This window comes from Schistocerca serialis, chromosome 5, assembly GCF_023864345.2.
Source record: "Schistocerca serialis cubense isolate TAMUIC-IGC-003099 chromosome 5, iqSchSeri2.2, whole genome shotgun sequence".
Classification (NCBI taxonomy): domain Eukaryota; kingdom Metazoa; phylum Arthropoda; class Insecta; order Orthoptera; family Acrididae; genus Schistocerca; species Schistocerca serialis.
In genome coordinates this window covers 608,771,317-608,785,948 of record NC_064642.1, presented here as the reverse complement: position 1 = coordinate 608,785,948, position 14,632 = coordinate 608,771,317, and the positions used below count along the sequence as shown (strand labels likewise).

Genomic DNA, 14,632 nt, shown 5'->3' with positions numbered 1-14,632 from the left:
TCCACAGCCTGTTCTGAGTGTGGTCTATGACAATATGAGCCACTCACTCCTTGCCAACAATAGAACAGCGACGGTAAAAGCAGATTAAATGCAGAAAGATTTTGTGCACTACTCTCAGTTTCGCCGGCCGCTGTGATCGAGCGGTTCTAGGCGCTACAGTCCAGAACCGCGCGTCCGTTACGGTCGCAGGTTCGAATCCTGCCTTGGGCATGGATGTGTGTGATGTCCTTAGGTTAGTTACGTTTAAGTAGTTCTAAGTTCTAGGGAACTGATGACCTCAGAAGTTAAGTCCCATAGTGCTCAGAGCCATTTGAAGCCATTACTCTCAGTTTCAATCGATTGGGAATGCAGATGGATTTTTTTCTCAACGTAACTGAGACAATTCGTTCCACTGACTTCAGATGTTGAGGAACTAAAGTCTTCTTCAACATGCTTGACTTACAGTCGGAGGAACCAACTTCCATAGGTACTATGGTAAAAGCTGAGAATACGGTGATCGGGTTTAAAAGCCAAATCCTAGGAACTTGAGAGGAAAGGCCCAGTGCGGTAAATTCAGAGTTCTTATTAGTAAGGTCTGAGTCCTTCCTATTGCTTCTATAACTGCTCTCCCAATACATGTCTTACCTGCTTTATCCGTCTCGTTTATTTCCTGTAAATACTCGGAGCTCTAGGAAAGTGCATTACACGCCAGCAACTGGTTTCTTTTGCTGTCAGTGTAGCCTAGATATGAATCGCCTCTTACGATTTCTGTCCCACAACACAGTGAAAGACAAACTGACTGCCATACTATTATAACGAAAGAGTGAACTGACCGTAGAGTCTGAAAGTTATAAAAATGTTATATTACATGCACTGCTATCCTCAAATTATGGATGTTTTCACGTAGTTTCTCATACGTACGACAAATTAAAAACTGCTTTATATTCTCTGATAGTTAATAACAAGCTTGTAGAGTAACGTTCAGATAATACCCAACTTAAGAGATTTCTTCAGTTATTATATTTCATCTTGTGGCTGATCGTTAAACGCAGATCAGCTTATTTCTTTTAAGCTGAAACATTAGGCTCGCGCTTCATTCTCAACGCGCTTGACTTCAAAGAGCTACATTTGCATCTCTCCTAGAGAGAATCTGTTCTGTTCGTGAGACTTGCGAAAGTATATCTCCACCTAGGACGATCTCTGTTCTTAACGACACATCTTTGCAGCAGGCGATGCAGTTTCCCAAACAATTTCCTTTCATAGTCTTTTAACAACACATTATCAATTGCCAAACAAGTGATTCTACTCAATATCTTTCAGCGCTTCAGGCTTATCTACATGGAGCGTCCTTTCCCATAGGAATTTTTAATTCCATTTGCAGGGCCTATAATAATTTCATTGTGGTTTTCCCTAAGAGACATTATGACAGCTCTTAGTCACTGCCTTTGTCACTAAGTTCAGGTAGTGTCCTGTGAACATAGGGCAATTAACGTGGTGATAGGTTTCCCCTTTTCTCAGCTAACATCTTTATTTGACACAATGGAATTATATTTTACTGGAGATATATGAATCCTAACTTTATCTTCGATAAGGATAGATGGTGAAGCACTGAATTAAAATTTGTGGCATGGCCAGGACTTGAACCCCGGTCTCCTACTTACGAGGCAGATGTGCTAACCACTACACCTTTTTTAGCATTGTGGCTACCACAGATACCTGGACTAACCTAATCCACTGCCTTCAAGTTATACGCTCAGCCCATTTTCTCCTGCTTGTATCGTCAGTATTACCTTGGTGCTCCAACATTGGAACAGCACCTCAGCGTTGAATATAATGGGAAATCCTGCCTGTACCTTAGGCATAGGTGATCTATTGGTTTACAGGAATTACATTTTCCTGGACACATACGAGTCTCAACTTTACCCTCGATAAGGACAGAAACTGAAGCAATCAATTAGTGGTTAGCACATCTGCCTAGCAAGCAGGAGACCCAGGTTCAAGGCCTGGCTGTGGCACAAATTTTAATTCATTGCTTCAGTTTCTGTCCTTATCGAATATCTTTTTTGTTTCTAAAGTCGGTTTGGTAGTTTTTAATGGTGTTCCCCAATATAGAAATCTATTTAACAAAACCGACACACACGGATCGAAGCAAATAATTTTTGGGAAAGCAAAAATAATCACGACGTCCACACTTCGCTGCCATTTTGGCGGTTGTAATTCCACAAGTTCAGCTACGTGCAGCCTAGGTCGTGTACATGTTATGTTTTGTGGTGCGGCTTCTCCTGTTGCAGAGCACTGCAGAGCTACCGCGGCGGCTCCCCCGGCCGATCCCCCGCTTGGACTCGCCTCCCCGATATTGAACGGCCGGCGAGCGGCGGCAGGCCACCTGCTTCGTCACCCCTGACCTTTCCGGCCCTCTTCGTATGAACATCTGCCTTTTCAGCAGAACAAAAATAGTGGCCAGTAAACTAATCGATCAGTTGTAAACCTGTTCGCCCCTATCAGAGACGGTACAGTACTACAGAGAGTTTTCTGCATAGCCAAAACCTTAGAAGTCAACGAAAGTGCGAGCTGAAACTAGGTCACCATCTCGGCTTTCATGAAAATATGAAAAATGGATATGTATAATGCATATAGATCGCATAATGTGAATGTGATTGGTTCTCCTGACCTATACCCTGAGGTGACAGGTCATGGGATAGCGATATGCGAATACACAGATGGCGGTAGCATCGCGTACGCAAGGTATAAAAGTGCAGGGCTGAGCTGTCACTTTTACTCAGGCGATTCATGAGAAAAGGTTAGCGACGTGAGTACAGCCGCACGAAGGGTATTAACAGACTTTGAACACGGAATGGTGGTTGGAGCTAGACCCATGAGACATTCCATTTCGGAAATTGTAGTGTTGGCAGAAGAGCCAGCACTGTTTTTCTAGAGGAGACCGAAATGCACGCGTTTAATTACACGCTGACTGGCGTGAGGTCTGGAACAGGACAATATCTTGAGAATTGCAAATAAAGTAAATAGTTGATGTAATACTTAACTTTAATCCACAATTGTAGAGCATCGCTCTTGATGATACATGCTTCACATAATAAATATCAATTGAATACGGCGCCTTGCTAGGTCGTAGCAAATGTAGCTGAAGGCTATGCTAACTATCGTCTCGGCAAATGAGAGCGTATTTGTCAGTGAACCATTGCTATGAACGTCGGCTGTACAACTGGGCGAGTGCCAGTACGTCTCTCTAGACCTGCCGTGTGGTGGCGCTCGGTCTGCTATCACTGACAGTGGCGACACGCGGGTCCGACGTATACTAATGGACCGCGGCCGATTTAAAGGCTACCACCTAGCAAGTGTGGTGTCTGGCGGTGACACCACAGAAATCGTTAAGGAATTCAATATTTCGAGATCCACAGTGTCATGAGTGTTCCGAGTATACTAAATTTCAGGTATTACCTCTCACCAAGAGCAACGCAGTGGCCGACGGGTTTCACTTAATGATCGACGGTAGCGGCGTTTGCGTAAAATTGTCAGTGCTAACAGACAAGTAACACTGCGTGAAATAACAGCAGAAATCAATGTGGAGGGCACGACGAACGAACCCGTTGGGACAGTGCGGCGAAATTTGGCGTTAATGGACTATGCCAGAAGACGAGCGTCGCGAGTGCCTTTGCTAACGGCACGACATCACCTGCAGCGCCTCTTCTGGGCTCGTCACTTTATCGGCTGGACTCTACACGACTGGAAAACTATCGCCTGGTCAGGTGAGTCCCGATTTAAGTTGGTAAGAGCTGATGGTAGGATTCGAGTGTGGCGTAGACCCCACGGAGCCATGGAGCCAATTTGTCAACGAGGCACTGCACAAGCTGGTGGTGGCTCCGTAATAATGTGGGCTGTGTTTACATGAATGGACTGGGTCCTCTGGTCCAACTGAACCGATCATTAACCGGAAATGGCTATGTTTGGCTACTTGGAGACCACTGACAGCCATTCATGGATTTCAGGTTCCAAGCAACGATATCATGTCACCACGCCACAATTGATCGTGATTGGTTTGAAGAATATTTTAAACAATTCGAGCGATTGATTTGGCCAGGCAGATCACCCGAAATGAATCCCATCGAACATTTATGAGACATAATCGAGAGTGCGCAACATCCTGCGCCGGCAATACTTCCCGCAATTATGGCAGCTATGGCTCAATATTTCTGCAGGGGACTTCCAGCGACTTAAGTCCATGCCACGTCGAGTTGATGCACTACGCTGGGCAAAAGGAGGTCCTACACTATATTAGGAGGTATCCCATGACTTTTGTCACCCCAATGTACACTTGGACCAGCTATCCTCCCCATTTTTCATCCCAACTGAAAAATATGTTTTGTTAACCTCTGCAAAATACTCGCTAACTGCAACCATCACTTCCTCATTTAACGAAAAGTTCTTCTCAGCAAGACAAAGTTTCAAGTTAGGGAGCAGGAAGATGTCACTTGAGGCTACGTCTGCTGAATAGGTAGGATGAGGAACTAATTAAAAGCACAATTCATGCACTTTCGCTATTGTTATCGCCGATGTGTGAGATGGAGCATTATCCTGGTGAAAGAACACTTTTTTGCGTGCTAATTTTTGTCCTTTTCCAACCAATGCAAGTTTCAAACGATCCAACAATGAAGAACAATAGGGTCCGGTTATGGTTCTGCCTTTTTCCAAGCAATCTATGAGCATTATTCCTGGGGAACCCCAGAAAACAGGGTCACTATATAGCTAGCTGACAAAATGGTGCACTTTCACCACGCTTTGTCCATTGTTTTGAGTGCCGTTTTGACTCTGGTGTGTTATGATGGATCCAGTCACAAATCGCCAGGCATTGTCTTGAAATGTGCTGGATCCGCTTTTGGTTCACTGTGAGCAATCGTGGCACCCACATCCCACACAGTTTTTCATAGCCAATTCTCCATGCAGGATGTTATGCACTCGCTCAGCTGAGATGCCTACAGTCCAAGCACTCTCACGAACTGTTATTCGGCAGTCCTACATGGATTTGTCAATGGTCTCCTTTGTTGTGATCTCAGTTGCACAGTCAGAGCGCACTTCGTATTCGGTGCTTGTCCGACCACGTTTAAATTCATTAGTTCAAAAGCAAATGGTATTCAATCATGACGTAGAGTCCTCATGGATTTCATCTAATTCTGTTTTGATTTGTGCGGGAGTCCCGCCCTCAAATGAAAATGTTTAAGAACAGCACGAAACTCGGTTTTCTCCATTTTCGATCACAGTCGGCAGACTGACCAATTCAGACAGCTGTCAACAATGAAGTGTACACTGTATATTGTTGAAATTCTTTATTCGTTTCTTGGAATAATCAAGCTTACCAACCACGAATGCACAACAAAAATGTCCCATATTACATGGAAATTTACCAGACTTATCAGACCACACTCTTAAATGTAGAAATGTTTTGTTCGTCCTTAATCCGTTATCCGATTTGAATAAGAACGTTTCGAAGGCGCGATTTCTACTACTGGGTGTTCACGTTATGCATGATATTTTCAGTGAATATTTGACAGGAGGGACTCGCAACAACATTGAATGGTTTTACATTTTGAAATATTCGCTAGCGATTTTGTCAATTGGGTCGGAAAATTTAAATGCTATGCAGCATATCTTTGCTCCCAAAATCATGTAGGATAACAACGCAATGATCTGAAAATCAGTCAGTCTTCCTTGAATATAGATCTCAAGAGAAATGGTTATTTTCCACTGATTTTGACGCTCTTCAAGTTTCTATACAAGATGGAGTTAAGGATCACATAAAAGAGCAATGAAGAAATTGTCAGACAATTTATGTCAAGCTCTTTCTTTTCCCTTCACAGTCATTATTATTGTGACCTATGTTTTCCGATCACTTTGATTTTACGTACCGACACCGTTCGAGAGCATTAATGTACGCTAACGTCTTCCTGTCAATTAATTGCGCCTCAGTCTGTTAGCAGTAGGTATAAAATCAATTTAACTAACAAGGGAACCTCCCCATCGCACCCCCCTCAGATTTAGTTATAATTTGGCACAGTGGATAGGCCTTGAAAAACTGAACACAGATCAATCGAGAAAACAGGAAGAAGTTGTGTGGAACTATGAAAAAATAAGCAAAATATACAAACTGAGTAGTTCATGCGCAAGATAGGCAACATTTAGGATAACGTGAGCTCGGGTGCGCCGCTGCGGAACGAGAAGTCCTTGGTTCATGTCTTTCCTCGAGTGAAAAGTTTAAATTTTTATTTTCAGACAATTATCGGAGTTCAGGTACTCACACATAATCAGCTTCGCTCTCCAAAATTCCAGGACATGTTCAGATTTGCTTGGACATATGCAGGATTTGACGGTCTACACACGGAAAAATTTGAAAACATTAAAAACATATGTTTTGACAGAGCACAGAGAAAACTGTGCGACTGTGAAACTGTTGCATTCATTTGTTGCAGTTTATGTGACACACTCTCATGGTTTCATCACTTTTTTGGAAGTGATTATCACATCCACAAGAAAACCTAAATCGGGCAAGGTAGAAGAATCTTTTTACCCATTCACCAAGTGTGCAAGTTAGGTGGGTCGACAACATATTCCTGTCATGTGACGCACATGCCGTCACCAGTGTCGCATATATATCAGACGTGTTTTCCCGTGGAGGAATCGGTTGACCTATGACGTTTTGATCAAATGTTTTCGGTTCCCATTGGAAAGGCACGTCCTTTCGTCTACTAATCGCACGGTTTTGCGGTGCGGTCGCAACACACATACACTAAACTTATTACAGTGAACAGAGACGTCAATGCACGAACGGACAGATCATAACTTCGCAAAAATAAAGTAAGTAAACTTTTCGCTCGAGGGAAGACTTGAACCAAGGACCTCTCGTTCCGTAGTTGCTGACGCTAACCATGGGACCACGGAGCACCTGAGCTGAGAGTGTCCTAAATGTTGCCTATCTTCCGCATGGACCACTCAGTTTGTTTATTTTGCTTATTTTTTCATAGTTCCACACAACTTCTTCCTATTTTCTCGATTGATCTGTGTTCAGTTTTTCAAGGCCTATCCACTGCGCCAAATTATAACTAAATCTGGGGGGGGGGGGGGGGGTGCGATGGGGAGGTTCCCTTGTAAGTACGGAAGTTAGAACATTATCACGTTTTTCTCTTACTTAAAAGCGTTACCTTGAAATTAAAGTAAACCATCCTTGTAGTGAGATCAGTTTTTAAAGTTACTGTACACATTGTATTTTTTTTAATTTATTCTTGTAAATCTCCAACTGAGTATGCCCCTCGTTGATTGGTCGTTCGTGGAGACCGTGAGCAGAGATATCCCTATTTACCTTTACTATAGCACTGCCTATTTTGCTGGGTTCTGATCTTAGAAACATAGGACAAATAACAGTTAGTAGAGTCGTCGGAATCGGTTTAACACTATAGCGAGCACAACTGCGAAGATTCATGTACACGATTTTAGTTTCACACTATGTAAACGCTTCACTGCATGTTACCCGCGGCGACTGGATTTCTGGATACAGTCTTGAAGGTCATCCCTGCTCGTCCCACGCATAACCTACTGGTGAGTGCTTTGTCGCCTTGGCAGGCTAACGAATGAGTAAACGTTGAGAAGATACTCTCCCTGCAACGGCACACAGTTCCACTGAAAAATGTCAACTGGAAGGCGCAAAATGAGAATCAAACTCGTGACCAGAGGGACGTTATACTACTGATCTTAACAGGGCCTAGGTTCTAGGAATACTTGTGTGTCGTGTATGAAGGCCATTTAGACCAGTAGTGCATGTCGTGGCAACACTAAGCTTGGGTAGCTCGTCATGGGACTTCCGACTGGAGTGATATCGTTAAATAACACACTGGACTATAACATACTGAAATCTTTGCGATGAATGCAGTTTCTGCTGTGTACAGACAACTGCCGTGGGAGAGTTTAGTAGCCTCTAAGAAAGATTAATATTAACAGTCGTCACGGGGCACGTGTTAAACGATTCAAGAGAGAGGTAATGCCGAGACATGAAAAAATCTTAAAGTAATGTACACGAAAAGAGAAGGTGCAAGATACAAGTTATACCGTATATCAAATAAAAATTAATTCAGATGAGAACAACAGTACATAAAAGACCGTAAACAGCTGACAGAAGTCACAGACTTAAGCTTGTCTCAAATGTTGCAGATAACAATGCGAAGCGCCTCTCGTCTCTTTACTATACACAGCTCCATACCGCTACTGAAATTATCGAACCCTATTGTCTCTAATGCTATTCAGAGCCTCGCGGTTCTTATTGCATTCTCGCAGGTATAACAGCAGTCAAATGGATAACAATACCCAGGGAACGGGAGCCCATTTTGCGCGGAGAGCTTCGATTAAGACAGTCGTTGAAGTGAATCGGTGTGACACTGAAGCTATCTCCCAAGACAGCACTGCGGTTGGCTCATGCACAAATTCGAATGTGAACTTACACAAGCCAGCAGATTCTGTACAAGAGACGTCCTCCAAATCTGCACTGCGGCTCGCTTATAGCAATTTCGAATGTGCACTCACACAAGCCAGCAGATTCTCTACAAGGGACATTCTCCAAATCTGCTTCCATCGCAAAAGTGAATTATATACACGTTTATCAGTAAATAAAGCGTCTCTGCTCTCCCAACAGTCCTGCGGCGTCGCTCACCCGAGGCATGGCCTATCATCCACCATAACCTGGCGTTTGAGAAGCTGCTTGGTCGCGTGTTCCTCCCACTCAAAGTGATAATGTTGGTAACATATCTACACACTGCGAGGTTATTTAGCACAGGTGAGAGTGGAACTACATTTTCAATCATATAAAAAGTGTAGCTATCTAACCATCTTTGGGTTTTGAACTTCTTGTTTCGTTTCCACTTCAGTGACCGATAACGAACTGACCTGGATAAGTTTGCAATGGACATTCACACCAACTGTCATGCCGGTGGCCAAATCACCTAAGTACATAGATGAGCCAAAACATTATGACCACTGCCCACTGCGAGATTGAATGCCTCCTGTTGGTGTTGAAGGCACGTGACGCAGTAAGAAAAGAATGTAAGCACAAGAGAGACGAATGGACAGGCGTTTTAGCGAAGATACAGGCCGAAAATGCGGAAATCCAGTGCTATAAGCTGTTTTGTCAAAGGGTGTATTGTTGTGCGGCTGCGGCTGGAAACGAGAATCTCTGAAACGGCGATGCTGAACACCTGTTGGCGTACTACTGTCATGAGCACCTGTGGAAAGTGGTTTAAGGCAGGAGAAAGAACGGGTAGGGCGTATGGTAATACACGACCACATCTCATCATAAATCGTAGAACTCGGAGAATCCCCCACTGTGAAAACCAGGATAGGCTGCTGTTTGTGGCAGATCTGACGATAGAGTGCAGTGCTGGTGCCAGCACAAGTGTTTCGGAGCACACCATTCACAGGTCGTTGTGAACATGGAGCTCCATATCACACGACCCCTACGTGTTCCTACGTTGACCCAGAGGCATCGCCAATTATGACTGCAGGAGCACAGCATCACTGAGTCTTCACAGTGGATTAACAGAAACGTGTCGCCTATCGAATGAATCGCATTTCGTGTTACGTCAGGTCGATTATTGGTTTCATACACGACGTGATCCAGACGAATGGCTGCACGAAACGCTTTGCGCCACAGATGCAGGCCAGTGAGGACGGAATTATGCTATGGCCTGCACTGATTGGGCTTGCAAGGAATCTGTGGCAGTAATCGAAGACATCATCACAGCTGTGAACTACGTGAACATTATTGCGGACCACCTGCATTGCTTCTTCCATCAGGAAGATTGTTCGTGTTGCAAGGTCAGAATCGTGCTATTCTAGTTTAAGGAACATTATAGTGAACTCACACTGATGTCCTGGCCAGCAAATGCGCCTCATCTGTACCCACTGCAACACACATCTGGTGCCAGATGCGTGCCCGTAAACCACCATCCCGTAATTTGCGGGAATCGCTTGACGTGTGAGTAGACATCTGCTCTGCCACATACTTCGGGAAACCTGTAAAGGACTTGTGGAATCCATACCAAGCAGAATCTCTGTTGTACTGTGTTTGAAAAGTGGAACGACATGCTATTAAACAGTTCGTCATAATGTTTTGGCTTTTCTGTGTATGTGAGTCAGTGAAGCTTCATATAAAAGGCCTCTTCTGTCTTACAACTGTGGGCGTTACTCATCTATCACACAGAGCAGATAATGACGCTCTTCTCTGGCGGTGTTCACACATGCATGGAGCGTTTGTTTCGCTGCGGATCAGGCGTCCCCTTCTGGCAGACGACACGACCTGAAGTAAATGACTAACGTATTGTAATAAGACGGCGCCTCTGCATTCACATCCCGGTATAAGAGGAGGAGGAGGAGAGTAGTGTTTAGCGTCCGGTCGACGACGACGTCATTAGACACGTAGCACAAGCTCAGATTAGGGAAGGATGGGGAAGGAAATAGGACACACCCTTTGTAAAAGGAATCTTCCCTGCATTTGCCTGAAGCGATTTACGGAAATCACGGAAACCTAAATCAGGATGGCTGGATGCAGGTTTCAACCATCGTCGTCCCGAATCCGAGTCCAGATTCTTGTGACAGGAATAAGAGTTCATAAGAATGATGGAACCGATCGTTTTCTTGATGGTCGCGATTTCTCAGGAGAGACAGAGAGAGAGGTCTGGAGAGAGGAGGACGATCTGTTTAAGCTAGTTGATGTGCTCTACAATATGTATTTATACCACTAATATTTAGTTTTGGCGCCAATGTGAGACAGCAAAGCCATAGGTGGCCATACAATTTAGCACGCAGCCCTTTCTCGCCATACACTAGAATCAGCTCAGCTTCGATGTTGCGTTTTGTTAACAATTCTGTAGCTTGTGGCGTATATGCTGCAACACATTAATGAAGACGTACTATTGTATGAGAAAACTACGAAGAGATTTTTTTTTTTTTAGATTTTACTGCTTGGGCACAGATTTTTTCGACACGAAGGGCGAGAGGAATCCACTTCTCTCATGTTTAAATATCATTCCAAACCTACGACTGGTGATATAATGAACAATATCTACCTTATTCTTCAATAATGCAGCTGAATGGCGCGTGCAGCATGTAAACTGCTAAACACTGCAAGGCAACTCGCTCCCGTAGCTGGGGTCGCTGGTGCATGTCAGTGAGGTAGCGCTGGATTCAGAATCCTGGGGGTGGACAAAATTATCACTACAATTATTTGTCTAGGAAGGGGATAGAGGTGGGCAAGTCTGATAGTATGTCCTCGATTAAATTTCAGGCGTCTCCGCAATGTCTCAAGAAGCTGGGGCAGGTGAACTTGTGGGTGCTGATCAGTCGTCGGATGGGAACGTTAACCCCCCCTCCCCCCCCCCCCCCCCCACCTCACCGCTTGGTTCAATTAGATCGGAGTAGGCTACGTGCTGACTACGAATTTCACCGTCTCCCTTCTCTCACCATCATTATACAATGCAAACATAACATTACATTATACATGCACCCATAAAATTCGCCTACACTCATAAAATACACATGCGACACAAATCTCAAATATTCGCAATAAAATGGGTCAGTGTGCGTGGACCCTTTCCGACAGGCCGCTGAACCCTCTGCGTGGTATATCCCAGCCAACAATGCCCTACAACATTTACATTTTGTATTAGATGGGTCTGTATGGAACTGTCTTTTCCCCCAATGACTTCACGAGGCGTAGATGAGCTATGTTCTGCCGTGTTCATTGTTCCTTCATCCTTCCTCCCCTCCTATGACCAACAACTCGGTTGCATTGTGCATTCTGCTGCCACCTACTGCCAGATACTACATATCAGCAACCTCAGTAGTCATTAGACTTCGTAAGAAAGCAGAATGGGGCGCTCCGCGGAACTCACGAACTTCGAACGTGGTCAGGTGATTGGGTGTCACGTGTGTCATACTTCTGTATGCGAGATTTCCACACTCCTAAACATCCCTAGGTCCACTGTTTCCGATGTGATAGTGAAGTGGAAACGTGAAGGGACACGTACAGCACAAAAGCGTAAAGGCCGACCACGTCTGTTGACTGACAGGGACCGCCGACAGTTGAAGAGGGTGGTGATGTGTAGGCAGACATCTATCCAGACCGTCACACAGGAATTCCAAAGTGCATCAGGATCCACTGCAAGTACTATGACAATTAGGCGGGAGGTGAGAAAACTTTGATTTCATGGTGGCTCATAAGCCACACATCACGCCGGTAAATACCAACGACGCCACGCTTGATGTAAGGAGTGTAAACATTGGACGACTGAACAGTGGAAAAACGTTGTGTGGAGTGACGAATTGCGATACACAATGTGGCGATACGATGGCAGGGTGTGGGTATGGCGAATTCCCGGTGAACGTCATCCACCATCGTGTACGGTACCAACAGTAAAATTCGGAGGCGGTGGTGTTATGGTGTGCTCTTGTTTTTCATGGAGGGGGCTTGCACCCCTCGTTGTTTTGTGTGGCATTATCACAGCACAGGCCTACATTGATGTTTTAAGCACCTTAGTGTTTCCCACTGTTGAAAAGCAATTCGGGGATGGCGATTGCATCTTTCAACACGATCGAGCACCTGTTCATAATGAAAGGCCTCTGGTGGAATGGTTACACGACAATAACATCCCTGTAATGGACTGGCGTGCACAGAGTGCTGACTTGAATCCTATAGTACACCTTTGGGATGTTTTGGAATGACGACTTCGTGCCAGGCCTCACCGATCGACATCGATACCTCTCCTCAGTGCAGCACTCCTTGAAAAATGGGTTGCCATTCCCCAAGAAACCTTGTAGCACCTGATTGAATGCATGCCTGCGAAAGTGGAAGCTGTCATCAAGGCTAAGGGTGGGCCAATATCATATTGAATTTCAGCATTACCGATGGAGGGCGCCACGAACTTGTAAGTCATTTTTAGCCAGGTGTCCGGATACTTTTGATCACATAATGTACATCGCGCATGAACGCCAATGCTTTAACTCTTTCCCATAATAATTTCTGGTGGAACGTTCAGTGAGTTCCATTCTGATAGCGAGCCATAAGTGCGCGCTGCCCTGATCCCTAATAGAGAGGCGAACTCTGTATTGGATGCAGAATGTGATCTGTGCAACGAGCTGTTAACCCGCGGATGGAGTTGACTTGGCACAGCTGCCAGCAGCACGGCGGACTGATGCGCAGTTAACTACGTTCCCCACTTGGCGTGCTTCCGCTCTGCAACTGTGGCCTCCGCCCGCTCGTTCTGAATTGCAAGGCACAGTGCTGCCAACATTCGCTTGCTTCTACGCCACCTCTCGCCTCCAAGCAAAACACCTGCATAATTCCCTAGTCAATACATTTCATATCGGGACGCAATGACTTTTTTCAGAGTACCGTTCCGGATCGCGTTTCATCTCTAAAACAGTAAAAATACACACGGTAATGTCCGTCGCGTTCGCTTACTTTACATTACTACATGATTATACTGTAGCTACTACATTTTTGTTGAACTGTAGTGTGCTCTGCGGTCATCTCGAGTGTACTGCTCAGCTCTAAGGACAAGAATCATTTTGGGCTTTTTCAGAAGAATATACTAATGAAATGCGACAAACTTGATCATCCCTTCACAAAGTTACGTACATCATTTCTAGTACAGATCAACATTCATAATGTGTCAGTAAGAAACAGTTTAGGCAACAAGCTCAGAAGTATGTAGTTTTTTTACCAATGTATATGACTGATACATAACGAAGATATAATATCGTTTCAACCTACATGGCGCGCTGATGAATGATATGTGGCTAGTACTTATTCCAATAAACAGTATCTCTGAATTAACATGGCTTTTTCGGGAGAGCGCTTGAAAATACAAACTAAGAACACAAGTAAATCTTTTGTCAGTGTGTGGAAATCGGTATACACGTAACAACAAGTTTTGTGAAAAACGAGTGGTTCCTTCATTAAAAAAAAATCTAACTGGCTATTCTATACAAAATCTCGTAACAAAGCTGTTGCTCTCTAGTTTTCCGCCTATCAACTGGCATGCTCAGAACTTAAACGTTCACAATGTTTCTTATTCAGCAACCGGCATTTGAGATCTATGAATGCATGTGTATAATGTTCTGTAATTAGTCATTTAATCATCCTGATAGCCAGTAACCAAACAACAGCCAGCAACCAACAATAAACATCCTGAGTTCGGTATACAACAGGCTAACGAGCACCAAACATGTTAGGCAGCAGATTTGAATTCTTTCAAAGCATATTATGTGTTGCCAGAGATAAAAGTATGGCGATTAATGACTGTGAGTCTGCATGAAGTGTTGTCGCGACCTTGTGTAAGATTAGTAACACTATATTCATCTATTGTCGATAGGGTATAATAAATTATAGATGATCAGATCAGTTTCACAAAGAGAACACTAACTTGCGCATCTATAAAACATCGAATAGAGCGTGGTTCAAGTTCGGCGCTGATGTTCTAGCTTTATGTCGTTAGCGGACGAAATAATTAATTTAAAGTGGGGGCTAGTGCCTTTACGAAAAAATAACCGAGATTTATCGTCTGTGTTCGTACTTAAGTTCGGCATGTGTCTCTAGTTT

General features: G+C 44.2%; 1 protein-coding gene across 1 annotated transcript in view; it reads left to right on the top strand.

Moving 5' to 3' along the window:
* Positions 1-14,632, top strand: part of LOC126482384 (ADP,ATP carrier protein 2-like) — a 39,681-nt gene that overhangs the window by 1,094 nt on the left and 23,955 nt on the right. The gene's annotated exons all lie outside the window — the stretch shown is intronic.